The sequence below is a fragment of the Phyllopteryx taeniolatus genome, chromosome 11 (assembly GCF_024500385.1).
Source record: "Phyllopteryx taeniolatus isolate TA_2022b chromosome 11, UOR_Ptae_1.2, whole genome shotgun sequence".
NCBI lineage: Eukaryota > Metazoa > Chordata > Actinopteri > Syngnathiformes > Syngnathidae > Phyllopteryx > Phyllopteryx taeniolatus.
Genome location: NC_084512.1, coordinates 13315761 through 13330526, shown reverse-complemented (window position 1 = coordinate 13330526; position 14766 = coordinate 13315761). Strand labels below are relative to the sequence as shown.

Sequence of the window (14766 nt, the reverse complement as noted above, 5' to 3'; positions counted from 1 at the left end):
CAACATCTAACCCAAACTAAATTTTTAGTGCAATTTTATGTTTACTCACAGTAACCATTCCTACTACTGTGGCCTCTACTTAAATAATGAATTAAATTTTACTCTTAATGTTACAGGGATTCACCGAAATTAAAGGTATTTAACATCAGCAAAAACAACATTGCGGAGTCCTATTTATAGTAATGAATGTCAGTAAAGTTAGCAGGCTCTCAGCTATTCTGGGGGGCAAGAGTACTAACCCTGCAAAGGCCTCTGTACATACAGACGTGGAATACATGCAAGGACTACAAACAACAATGAAAACAACAGATGGTTGTGGCCATAGAAACACTGGCTATAAAGTAATGGCAGATTGATAACATCGGCTTTATTTTGTTCATTTATCTTTATCGCCCTTTGTTTTGCATTCTATTTACCACAAGGTCTTTAACAACTGTCAAAATAGGCTTAATTAAGTAAGTCAATCTCAATGTCACAGCGCAACATTTTTTCTCCAAACACAAAAAACACATCGACAGTAAGTAGGAAATTAAGGATGGATCCAGTTAATGTAGAGGATAAAGTAAAGAAGAAGTAATGGTAAGTGGACTATTTTGTCACTGTAACATTTGATGGCATCCTGAATAACATCAGTCTCTTGTGAACGTCAATAAAAGCATAATCTCTACATTTAGATATTATTTACAGAACACGCATTATGTGGGACAATCTTGTGATAATCCATTACATCATGTGCTCAACCAATGTAGCCTCACAATCTTCGGTCCTGTAGAAATATACCATTACATATTTGTCATGTATAGATAAGACAGAATAAATATATTTACTTGAATAAAGTATCACTGCTGTCGACTTCAATTGTCGTTAGTTTAAAATGTACAGCATTCAAAGAAAACAAATTACTGTTGGTGACTTGATAAACGGATGGATGAATCACCACACAGTCACATGCTACGTGGAATATGAAGTTACACGGAGTGACGTGAACTATTGCACAATACATCCCGACAAACCGGACTCGTTACCGAGTAACTTATTACCGCTTAACAACCATTTGGTCAGCTTTAACAGTAAGCGTTTCATGCGTTAGCTCACCCAGTACAGGCACGAAGCGAAGTAGCCTTGGCAGCCGCTCGGTAGGTCAGTGAGTGAGGGGAAATCCAAAGCTAGCGTTAGCATTGTACAACTTTAACTCCTCTATCGATTATTTGTCGATAAAGGTGACATAGCTGAGGATAAACAGAGGTATGTGCTTGGAATAAAAGGCTGGGTACTTGAATATTGGAGCTTGGGAAGCAGAGGGGAAGTAACGTTAGCTAGCTGCCACATGCTGTCGCTTATTCTGCCATGCTGGCTGCTCTGAGCAAAGTCACTTGACCACGTTTACTTTTAGCTTGTTCCGAAACACACGCCTCGCAAACACACACGGACTTCAAACAACAGCGAGAAAGCGGGAGGAGGGTGTAATACTCACTATCATGTACGGCGTGTCTCAGCGCGGCGTGTTTAAAGACACGACAGTACGCAGTTTATTCGGTTGTCTGCCTCGCACAATGTCAGAGATCAGATCAGCAGCTGCTTCCTCCATGCACGCAGCGCGCGGATCACACAGCGCACGGCAACGCTACCAAACCCCTAGCCGTCGTCATGGCAACACAGCCACTCCAGCCAATCACAGCCCCTCCCCTCCTATCTCCCCTGGCAACTGCCGCAGCCAAGGGGCTCCACGAGCGCGCACGCTATCCTATTTTGCATCGCCAAATAGGCTTTCACTTTTTTTGCCATCTCCCTCTAGCAGAGGGAAATAGATTGAAACATTTAATTATTTTAATATTGCACCGCTGACAGCGACGTATACGCGGAAAGGATTGTTAGAGGTCGTTTAAACTGAATGTTGTTTAGATTATACACAAACACCTCGGGGCGGGGAGAGGATGTGTCACCACACCCATCACAGTGGACCCTCAACAGGGCCCCACCTAAAGTAAACCGTGATACTCATGAGCTAACCAGACCTGTGAACACACACACATTGATCACATGCTGAGTGATACCTAAGACAAAACACATATTTCAGTAACATTCCTGTCAAGGTTCATTTGCTATTTATTGAGTTGTTTAGCGAGTTGTGATTTTAAGTGTAGATTATGAAAATGAGTTGTAATCAATGCTTGATTGATATTGTGTTGTATGATTAAGTAGGTTGCGGACCCATACTGGGAGGTTCTCGTCCAAAATTACAAGCATATTTAATGTTTGTCCCATGATGGACATGCATTTTGTTTTATTACATTTTTTTTTCAGACAGGCATGCATTGTATTTGTACAAACATTATTATTGTTGTTTTTATACTGTGCATGCAGCTCAGAGGCCTCTTCAATTTGTGCTTAACGCTGTGAAAGTGAAATAATAAATCTCATGGCCTTATTTTGTGCAATGTTGCTGTTTAATTTTACTTTCTTCACTTTTATACACATTGTTATCATGGCACCGTGTTTGAAGTGTGGTTGGCAATGTACTTTAAACTTGACTTTGACTTGACATTTCCCACACAGCGGCTGTCTGGTTAGCACATCCGCCTCACAGTTCTGAGGACTGGGGTTCAAATCCCGGCCCCGCCTGTGTGGAGTTTGCATGTTCTCCCCGTGCCTGCGTGGGTTTTCTCCGGGCACTCTGATTTCCTCCCACATCCCAAAAACATGCACAGTAGGTTAATTGATGACTCTAAATTGCCCGTATAGGCGTGAATGTGAGTGCGAATTGTTGTTTGTTTATATGTGCCCTGCGATTGGCTGCCAACCAGTTCAGGGTGTACCCCGCCTCTCGCCAAAGAGAGCTGGGATAGGCTCCAGCACGCCCGTGACCCGAGTGAGGAAAAGCGGTACAGAAATGGATGGATGGATAGATGGATTTCCCACACAAACCCAGCTTCCTGTTTTCTACAGAAAAAGTCTGTTGGACAATCGAAATTTGCCCCATTGCAGCCCTATTATTAAGCCCCAATGTTACACAATTTAAAAGATGTCTCCCCTTCTGCTTAAGTCTGAATGACTTGAAGTTTCTCACTTAGGTCCATTATAGGGTCACATACCAAAAGTTGACAAAAATTTGCCAAATGAGTGTGCTATTGTTAACTGAACCCCAAATGTAAACATTTTGACAAGTTGCACCTCTAAGACAGATAGCTAGAGTTAAGAATTATTATATTTTCCAAACTGCACACAAAATGCATCCGATGTAAGTGAAATATGCAAAGACCTTTGCACCACAACATTAACATTTTAGCCTAAACGTGCGGTGGAAGAGAGCAGGTTTTTTTTTTTTTTAATCTGTCCTTGGCTATCTGTGGAGTGCAGCTTTACTGGCTGAAAGCGACTTCACACCAACGTGCAACTTTCACATACTGGTGATATCGTGCTCAACCTATTTCATAAGCATACATAAGTACCTCTCTGTGGTCTGATCTAATAGGTTCCCTGTGTGCCTTTATTGTGCATAAACCCACATAGCAATCATGCCGTCATGGCGTATGTGCTGTCTGTTGTACAGTAGATGCACAAATTTGCTTTGGCCTTGTTTTAACTTGGCAAACAGGTTTTGCAGCGGTTGTTGTATACCACAGCAAATGCTTGACTTGAAGTATTTCAGGCCTGTCATTAAAATCATTTTCATGCTTTGCATCTCAAACAGGTACATAATGCACAGACTCAAAGTGAGAAAAGGAAGAGATAGTTCATGGTTTAGGTGGGCATTATCATTGTCATGTTATATTCATTCATGTTTTTAAGGCCTATGCTGACATCATTTTCTTGCACAACAAAGCTATTCTTAGGGACAGCAAGCTGCGTAGACTGCGTCCCATTTTCCCTCCTGGCGTCACTCTCAGGGATGAAGTTGCAAAGCTAGCGAGGGACAGAGAGGAGAAGCATTAATCACCAGGGAAACTGTTGATAGAGGATGCCTTGAAAAGACAGGACCATTAGCCGATGTGTCTAAAATGGGGCTAATCTGATTGCTAAACGGTTTGGCTAAAGCAACATACCCTACTGACTACCATCAGAAATGTTGTGCATGGTATTGGAGCATATATCCAGAGTTGTATAACAAACTGCATTCAGGGTGCGACTGGGGGAAAAATAAAAACTTTCATGTGGAACATCTTAAAGTTTTGTGTTAACATGAAAGTGGTTGCAGTAACACAATTAAGAGTAAACAGCTCTCTCAGGTAAAGAGGAGTAAGGTGAAGAAGTGCAGGATTACAGACTTTGAGTAGAGTTCATGTACGGCAGTAAATGTGAGGGGATGAACAATGAGGAATCTATCCCATCCTGTAGAGTAGTGACTGAGCATGAATGAGGGCGCGGTGTGTTTTTGCAAGCCAGCCTATGGTGGCAGAGTGGTCAGGAGCCCCGCTGCTTTAATGGTCCATAAATCTGTGTGGGCTGGCTGCTCTGATGCTGCCCCAGTGAGACCCTCTCAGGCGGAAAATGAATCAGACCATTTTTACGGAGCGCCAAGTGTTGAGGCTCTTGCCCTCCCTTTACTGCCAGCGAAGCGATAAGAGGCGCTGCACACACGCGCTACTCAATTTCAGCAGGTCTGGAGCTCATAAAACTGTCTACTAGTGACAAACCTTGTTTGTATATTGCACTATATTCCCTCTGTCCTCTTGCCTTTGTTGCACCCTCTCTATTTTCTTTTTACCCTCTTTTTAGCAAGCTTTGGAATAGAAACACAGTCAATCACAGACAATCAGGTGCCCACTCAGCCCAATCTCATTTGCTATAGACCCCAGGCCTAACATGATGTTGCAAGGGAGGGCAGTTGACAAATACATCCATCCATTTTCTGTACCGGTTCTCCTCCCTCGGGTCGCAGGTGTGCCTGAGCCTATCCCAGCTATCTTCGGGCGAGAGGCAGGGTACACCCTGAACTGGTCGCAAGCCAATCGCAGGGCACATATAAACAAAGAACCATTTGCACTCACATTCACACCTACGGACAGTTTAGAGTCTTCGATTAACCTACCACGCATGTTTTTGGGATGTTGGAGGAAACCAGAGTGCCCGGAGAAAATCCACGAAGGCACGGTGAGAACATGCAAACTCCACACAGGTGATGCCGGGATTTGAACCCCAGTCCTCAGAACTGTGAGGCAGATGTGCTAACCATTGCACCATGCCGCCGCAGCTGACAAATACAGGTATCAGAAAAAAATTATATTAAAAAAAAAAAAAATAGGAAATTAGAAAATTGCTTGCCTTGTGCTAGCCGCATTTAAATATGCTGTGTGTGAGTGTAAGTATGGGAACTACGGTAGTCTATTTAACAGAGCATTTATACTCAAGAACACGTGGTTACTTTACCCAAGGGGGTGTCTTTCTAATGCACACCCACTGAATTGATGGTGAATATGGTGTAAGTCATCAATGACCAACAAGCGCCAAGGGGTTCATGACGACGACTCGCTTTAGCCTCAATTCCAATCCCCTTTGATTATTTGCAACATTTATGGAGGCACTGTAGATACACCACTCTAATTTTTGTTTAGCAATATTCTAATTTATAGCTAGAGTGTCTCAGTAGCACAGAAGATCCCAATGATAATACAAGTGAAAGTCATAGCTGGTAGTGTCTTAACTGGCTACTTCTTGGTTAATAGTAGCAATGTTCGATACCACTTTTTTTAGACTGATGCCAATAGTGGTGTCGGTATTTCAATACTCAAGAGTATTCACTCTTGCCTTTGTTGATTGTCATTGGTATTCACTCTTGAGTACTCAACAATACCTAGTACCAATGCCACTACTACTAAAATTTCAGTTAACACAATGACAGATAATTGGCAAGAAAGACCTTTTTGTCTTTCTGATGCACATGATGATTCGCCGATGTGTCAAACCGCTTCAGTGTAGTGCCAAATACTGGCAATTTGGACTTACTCAATGTCAGATTTTTTTTGCCTTAATTATATGTGGCTGGTATCCTTCACTATAAATACCTTGAAATAAGGCTAGTATCAGCGTGATACCAATACCTGCTATCGGTATTAGCCAATCCCTAGTTAATAGAGGATTATGATTCTGGAGGGTGGATACAACACAACTTTATCCAGATCCTCACCACATTTTATAATGAGCACATAATGCATTCTTCCTTGGCTCTACCCAACAACAAATGGGAAACAGTTCATATTTTTGTCCATTAAATAGAACTGTGAACCTACAATGCCAAAATGAGCGCTATGAAAACATCTTATTAAAACAACAAAGTTAGTTATGACCCAATACTTAACCCTTACACAGTAGTGTATATAGATAGATAAAATACTGTACCTTCCACAAGTGTGGATGGACACTGTACAGACAGTGAGTTCATATGTTCAATATGTCCCACTGTTGTAATAGAAACAAGGCTAAAAGACGACCGTACTAGGTTAAATAGCTCCTTAGATATGTAAAATGGAGGAAAGGTCAAGAGAATTGTGCTAGAATGCACAGGTACACATGCATAGGCAAACAAATGTACACATACACTTAGGCATAATGACACTGGGCCTCATTCACTAATAAATGTGGAGAAATGTTCTCACGCTGCGCACAAGTTGGGCATACAATATATGAAAAATCCCCATCAGATTCATGACACTGGACAATTTTCGTCACACCACCGTGCGTATGTTAATGACTCAGAATGCATTCTAAATGACGGGCTCGTGCCCGTGGCGCTCCAATCTCCATAAAGTGCATCCCTATTTCCCTTTAAAAGGGCTTCTGTTTGAACCATCTCAGCCAATGCGCAGAGGTTAAAAGTTGCAAGACATGGCCCCAAAACGTTCTTAACGCTCTTCTTTATACTATTTTCAAAAGGTTTGTATCATTGGAAAGCTTGACACACACAGAAACTGACAATGTATAATAATGCCGTTAATTATATTTCATTAATTCCAAAGTGGCACGGTGGCCGACTGGTTAGCACATCTGCCGACTGGTTACCAAATCTGCCTTACAGTTCTGGGGACCGGGGTTTAAATCCAGGCCCCGCCTGAGTGGAGTTTGCATGTTCTCCCCATACCTGGGTGGGTTTTCTCCGGGCACTCCGGTTTCCTCCCACATCCCAAAAACATGCGTGGTAGGTTGATTGAAGACTCTAAATTACCCGTAGGTGTGAATGGGAGTCGAATGGTTGTTTGTTTCTATGTACCCTGCGATTGGCTGGCGACCGGTTCAGGGTGTACCCCGCCTCCTGCCCGAAGATAGCTGGGATAGACTCCAGCAGCCCGTGACCCAAGTGAGGATAAGCGGTAAAGAAAATGGATGGATGGATGGATACTTCCAAAGTCAAATTAGACGATGCTGCACACAAAACCTGCATAGACATTTTTTTATTAAGAGCTGATAATGAACAAACACGGCACTAGTGGTGAAAATAGATGTGATGAATAAATATAGTAGGCTACAGCAAAGAGGCATTTGTAGTTGATCAAATTCATGAGATTAGAGTTGGAAGTGACAGAAAATATACAAGCCATGCCTGAGTGCTCAGAGTCACGGCACAAGCAAGACAGTGACGCAGTGTGTGGCTGTGATCTTTTTGACGGTCGTTTTTCAACTGTAACTTTCGGGAAATGTTGTTCGTGATTAGTTGTGTGCATATGTATTTGATCGATACAAAAACTCTGCAGCTTTGGATTCATGCAACAGGATGTGAGACGCATCTTCAAACAACAGAAGATTAACAAAGCGGCAGGCCCGGACCATGTGTCCCCATCCTGCCTCAAAGTCTGCGCGGACCAGCTCGCTCCAGTCTTCACTCAGATCTTCAATAGATCTCTGGAAATGTGCGAAGTTCCATCCTGTTTCAAACGCTCCACCATCATTCCAGTCCCCAAGAAACCTGCAATCTCGGGTCTGAATGACTACAGGCCTGTCGCTTTGACATCATGAAGTCCTTTGAACGTCTCGTGCTGGACCACCTCAAGAGTGTCACAGGTCCCCTGCTGGACCCCCTCCAGTTTGCCTACCAAGCAAACAGGTCTGCGGATAATGCAGTCAACGTGGGACTGCACTTCATCCTAGAACACCTCGACAGTGCAGGGACCTACGCGAGGATCCTGTTCGTGGACTTCAGCTCAGCGTTCAACACCATCATCCCTGAACTCCTTTCATCCAAGCTTCTCCAGCTCAGCGTCTCACCTGCCATCTGCCAGTGGATTTACAGCTTTCTGACGGGCAGGACACAGCAGGTCAGGCTGGGGGAGGCCACCTCATCCACACGCAGCATCAGCACTGGGGCGCCCCAAGGTTGTGTCCTCTCTCCGCTGCTCTTCTCTCTCTACACGAACGACTGCACCTCAGCGAACCCGACTGTCAAACTCCTGAAGTTTGCAGATGACACCACTGTCATCGGCCTAATCAAGGACGGTGACGAGTCTGCATATCGACAGGAAGCGGAGCGGCTGGAGCTGTGGTGCGGCCGACACAACCTGGAGCTGAACACGCTCAAGACTGTAGAGATGATCGTGGAGTACAGGAGGCATCCTTCGCCACAGCTGCCCCTCACGTTGTCCAGCTGCCTTGTGTCAACCGTCGAGACCTTCAAGTTCCTGGGAATTACAATCTCTCGGGACCTGAAGTGGGCGACCAACATCAACTCCATCCTCAAAAAGGCCCAGCGGAGGATGTACTTCCTGCGGCTTCTGAGAAAGCATGGCCTGCCACCGGAGCTGCTGAGACAGTTCTACATAGCGGTCATCGAATCAGTCCTGTGTTCTTCCATCACAGTCTGGTTTGGTGCTGCTACAAAAAAGGACAAACTCCGACTGCAACGGACAATCAAAACTGCTGAAAGGATTGTCGGTACCCCTCTACCCACCATTGAGGACTTGCACGCTGCCAGAACTAAGACAAGGGCGTGCAAAATCCTCTCGGACCCTCCGCACCCCGGTCACCAGCTCTTCCAGCTCCTTCCCTCAGGTAGGCGCTACCGATCAATGCAAACTAGAACTAGTAGACATTCCAACAGCTTCTTCCCTCTTGCGATCAACTTCTTAAACACCTAACCTATAATTCCATTACAACAAGCTGGCAATTTTTTGACTTGAGTTCGTTGTCACATTTCTGTATTATGTATTACTCGTGCACTCACTGTAGTTGTCTCGCCATGCTGCACTATTTGCATATACTGGCCACTCATGCCAGAGTAGCATCTGCTCCATTTGCACACTGATTGAGGAGTATCTGTAACATTTGCACAACCAACATTGTCCCAGATTATCGCACTACTCGTCACTTTAAACCGCATACAATCCTTGAAGTCTCAGCGCCCTTTGCACAATGGTCATTGCACCGGACTATTGCAATATTAGTCATTCGAACTGCTCTAAGTGCTAGAGGACTCTGCATCTTTTTGCACAATTGTTTTTGTCAATGTCTTTATGTCTCCAAAGTGTTCTGTAAATTGACTGTCTGTTGTACTAGAGCGGCTCCAACTACCAGAGACAAATTCCTTGTGTGTTTTGAACATACTTGGCAAATAAAGATGATTCTGATTCTGATTCATTGGCTTTTTTTCCGATGGTTGCATGATCAAAGCATGAACCAGTGAAAACTGCTCGTTGCGTGACAACTACCAACACAGAGACGGCGGATACACATATACAGCACTTTCTAAATTTGTTCGCAAAGTACGCACATATTCAAGTATGAACACATTGCTTAATCACAGATTTGTGCGTTAAACGCGTACGTACGATTTAAACACAAATGTGTGCATACGCACTGTTAGTGAATGACGTCCATTGTTGCTAGCTAAGTATAGTCAGAGTGGTTTAACAAGAAATCGTACTTGCATTCAACTATGCCCACAATAATTGTTAAGCTGCCATGGCCCTCTTTCTGGTTAAAAAGCTTGATCTTTTCTGTGACTCCATGTTGCTCTACCCACTTGCTAACTGTTAACAGAGCAAACCAGGCGTGGTCAACTTATTTCAAATGCAACACCTGCTTTGTTCTTCAGGTTTGTTTCCCTGGAGGTTCTCCCAGCTTTTGCCTGCAGTCATCCTCAGTTGAAGAGGATGTTTGCCGACAGAAGCCTTTGTTTGACAATCCTTTATGTTAACCCAGTTTTATGAATTGTGTCAGCAATTGCTGATTGTCTGTTATCTGTCAGCAGATAAGTGCCTCCTTTCAGGCGCAGGCAATAAAGTGCTCAATGTGGAGGGCAGAGGAATGATCTTTTCAATCGTAAAACAAATATCCTGTAATTCTGTATTGATTCGATTTATTCAGGTTACAGCGGGAACATGTTGTATTACCAGGCCCAATAGTCATTTTGTTCCTTTGGAGAATTAAGCATGCCATCAATAGGGAGAGTACATTAAATTTAACATGGGTTTAATTAAAAACAAACTCAACAGTTAAATGACCTTTAACTAGCTGTTTAAAGGCTGATCATATGTCACTTTTTGCAATTTTACTGTTTCTTTGATAATCAGTTAAGAGGAAAGCACTTTAAAAAGACATCAATCAATCAACAATCTTATATAAAAGTCATCACTGAAAGCACAATTTTGTTTCTGCCAGGTACAAGGGGGTGCAACTGACATGAAGTAAAATTAAATTAATTCACAACATTTAGCACATTTTGTAAGGCTATTTTTCTTCAACATTTTTCTTGCTAACCATACAGTACATTAAATTATCCATACATATAATCTGGCCAATATTTTTACAGATAAAAATATTGTGACAGTAGCTTCTGACACAAAGAAACTACATTCTTCTGTTTACATTTTCCTCGTGTGTACATCACTGATTATAGGCTTAGGCAGGCAATCAATACACTGTAAGTGATTGTACTGTTTACAAAGACAGTGATTTCTACAACTTGATAACAAGCAAAGACTGCCTTCTTTGCCCCGAACTGAACTGTCATCTTTTTATTCCATCGCCTTGAATCTTTTTCTTTTCTCTTTATTGACCATTGCTATCTTGCTGCACTTCGAAATACACTAAAACAGCAAGTCTCTGTTGCAAAGTTAAACAATACACCACATGCAGGGGTGATTGAATAAACCCATTGATCCCTGGACGGTCTATTGCCGAACCAAATTTGGTTATTCGCCCTTAATGACTGCTCCTTACACACAAATGAACACTTGCAGTCAATTAACAGTGGAGCAGGAGCACTATGAGACAACCCCACATCTCACGTAGATCTCTCAGTTTAAAATGCACCATCAGCTATGCGAAGTCGTGACGTCTGCGAGACATCTGGCTGGTAGCTTTACTGTCACAACAACAACAGCTTTGTTCTTTGACACCCGCATAGATTTGCGCAGCTTCTAGTCCACCCCGCCATTCCTCGCTCACAAACACACTGTATCGTCTTGGACAATTGTGGTCTTATGCGCAGCAGCGTTAGCTGGCACTACCAGTGTTATGCGTTGTTAATGCTCCTGCATCATTGTCAGTATTTATGCATGTCGGGTAAAAGTTACAACTGCTGGTGGCAATTACTTATTCAGAAAAACTGTGTCCTAACCTTTATGTATAACCTCAATTGATGATGACCAGGTGAAGCATGGATACTCATGAATTCAGTGTAACAGGCAGAGCCGTGAACGCCACATATGAAGCCACAACCGTTTGTCGCAAACATACTGGTAACCCTTTATAGGGCACTTTTTTCCGTTTCAACCCTAGACATTTATTGAATGGTACAAAACATCATTTTTTCAAAATGTTATCATGATTATAATGACTAAGGTTGTTGGCTCATATCCATTTTCTATACGGTTAACTTGGATTAGAGATGGGGTACACCCTGGACTAGAGCTCTGCGATATGACAATATACACTGTAGTGTGATTAAAAAAAAAAAAGTCTACCGTACAATATAACCCTCTATAGTTTATATCGTTATTTTAGCTTTCCCTTGTCGTTACTAAGCTAAATTTATTTCCCTCCCCTTAGTGATATGCTTACGCGCCACCGCCGCCCGGCCACCGCGGACTAGGGAGAGACACGCTGGTCTACCGGCAGCCGAGCCCAGCAAAGCAACGAGCTTCCCCAGTTGCAGGGAGTGAGCTGGGATTGCAAGGTGTGTTCAAAGTGTTTTTGATCAATTTGTTCTGCAATTCACATTAGTTCTAGGAGCTAGCTGCATTCTTCATCGACACACGAGTCGAGTGAGCCACCGCTAGTTGCAGCAGTATGGTTGGGTAAGACCGGCCGTCGCGTGTTGTGAAACCTGTTCTGGACAGTCAAGTTTGGTGACTTTGGTCACTCTGTTATTCCCAAGAGATCTTGAGTCTTCTGTTCATTTGTAATTTACTTTATTTACAGCTCAGCACACAAAGCTAACAACATCCATTTATCTACTTGTATATCCATATGACTCTATTTTCTTCTTCATCTCTTATTTCTTTTTAATCTCTTATCTAACTATCCATTTATATATTGCCTCTAGAGTTCAGACTGCGACACCAGTCGGGGATCCCAAATACCTTCAGAACAAGCTGACCAACTTGAGTTCCTCACATTCAACCTCTGGAGCAGTTCATTTATTTTTACTTTTTCTGGTTAAATGGTATGCAAACTCAAATGTTACTTGAAGCGTTTTGTTATTGCTATTTGTATTTATTTTTATTCTTTGCACTTCATTGCTTTCTTTGAAAACTGGTTGTACTATCTGCTATTTTGAATTGTTTATTATCTACTATTTATTTTGCCACGAGATACTTGTTTTATTTTATTTCTATTAATATTTTATTCATTTTAGTGTGCTTTCCATATAAAATGTGTTTTTACAAATTAGTGGTGAAATGTTAAGACAAAATTGCCATTCATTTTTCAAGTAATTTTAAGAGAAAATACTACAGGTATATCATTATCGGGAAATAAAATTACCTACAGTATATCTGGAAAAAACATTTTGACCATATCTGGACTGATCACTTGTCAATCAGAGGATTAACAAATAGAGATCACAACAACAATTTAGTCTTTAATTAACCTAACACACTTTACATGTTTTTGGACTAGGAGGATGCATAGTAAAACCCATACAAGCAAAGGGAGAATGTGCCAACAGAGTGGCCAAAACCAATGATGATGTAATCCCCAAATCTTCTTGTTGCAGAGCAACAATTCTGACCACAAGAGCACTATGGTGCCATATAACATCATTAAATTTGAAATGCTTCGTTATTATCTAGGTGAGCTTTATATGGTAAACCACACCCAACGTCAGCCATCCCCGTGACTCTATAAGGGATAAGTGGTATAGAAATCTAAACATTTTCTCTTAGGTGATGAGCTAGGAGAATGTTCTGTTCTGATACCTCCAAATGAGGCATTCAGGGTTCATTTTGACTCCTTGCGTAGCCTTTTATGGGGCACCCATTAAAATACTTAATTAACCTCAGAAGAACCAGATTCGGTAATTAAAGGATGGCAGGGGTACCAAGGCACCTGTCCTTGACTGCCGCCCAGCACACAATGCCCCAGTCCCCTACTTAGCCACCTGCAGCGGGTGATGGATCCAGGGGATTCAGTTTAGATTGGTTGGGCATCTCCTATGCCTCCCATTCTGTTCCCTTCTGAGGTGTTCTGGATATGTGCAACCAGAAAGAGGCTTTTGGAGAGACCTAAAACATGCTGAATGGACCAATGTCTTGTGGATTGTTTGCAAATGCTACTAGTGTCCTCCTTGTGAAGTTGTAGGAGGTGTTTGGAGACAGCGGAAATAGACGGAAGATGAATGAATGTATGAATAATTGGCTGAGAGAAATCGAATGGTTCTACTGCACTAAGTGTGTTTTGTCTATTTTGCCTCAAGTTTCAGTTACCAAAAGTGGTTCCTTGCCCTATAGTTATTAACATGGTGCCTTGCCTGATAAATGGCTACAAGTACCACTCTACCCATCGTGTAGCTCCGTGCATAAAAAGCGAGAGTGACCCAATGCCTGAGGGCGTCTATCCCGCCTGAGACTATAGAGAATCTGACTGCAAGGCTGTAAGAGGGCACACGGCTGTAGACTGGAGAAAGTGGTGCAGTGCCTCTGTGCCTGGCTGAGCACAGGGTAATGAAGCATGGCAGAAAAGAGAGGAAAGGAGTGTGTCTGCAGGGTAGGCATGGCTCTCGTGTTCCTATGCAACCAAGTCGGAGGGCTAGGTAATGCAGGCCCACCTTTCTGCTGCCTCCATTCTCTCCCCTTTCCCATTCTGTGCTCCCAAAATATAAATGTGATCCCATCATGCAACCTATCACATCTAATTAGTTTTCCTTGGAAATGACACACGATCATTTGAAGTTGGTGTGTACTTTCTAATCATATTAAGTTAACTGCTCCATAATTACCCCCACTAAAGTATTAATGTGTAACATTTATCTTAATAAGACGCTGCTCCTCCTTTTTCTGTAAGACATTTAGCTGCAATCAAAGGTCCACTGAGGACATATGTGCTACAGACTCTGATATGTGGACTTGACTGACATACTCAACATGGGAGGATGTAATTCCTCACCTTACCTCACAGTATGGCCCATATTTTGGTGTACTTTTAATTTGCATACAGATGAATACATTTACTAAGCTTTGCAGCCTTTTAAAACAAGGTCAGTGACTCAAGTGGAGGATTAAAAATAACAACACTATCTGGCTAAAAAAACAACAACTCTCCCGACATCAGCATCAATGTGTAAGCTTGAAAGTGCATCATGTAAGGTTAGGGCTTCCTACAGTACAGACAATGTATTAA

General features: G+C 42.6%; 1 protein-coding gene and 1 long non-coding RNA gene across 4 annotated transcripts in view; one reads left to right on the top strand and one right to left on the bottom strand.

The window, feature by feature from the left end:
• The window catches only part of foxn2a (forkhead box N2a), a 30788-nt gene extending 29135 nt beyond the window's left edge, over positions 1-1653 (bottom strand). Inside the window, exon 1 of one of the 3 annotated variants that reach the window (XM_061789674.1) lies at positions 1475-1653. The gene's annotated coding sequence lies outside the window, so the exon portion shown is untranslated. Of the gene's footprint in view, positions 1-1095; positions 1451-1474 lie in introns of those variants that run through there. The other 2 variants (XM_061789673.1, XM_061789675.1) reach the window with 2 other exon arrangements.
• Positions 447-13832, top strand: LOC133485642 (uncharacterized). The gene is made up of 3 exons (XR_009790744.1): positions 447-579; positions 11977-12103; positions 12473-13832. It is a non-coding gene; the product is annotated as an uncharacterized LOC133485642 (long non-coding RNA).
• The last annotated feature ends 934 nt before the right edge of the window (positions 13833-14766 follow it).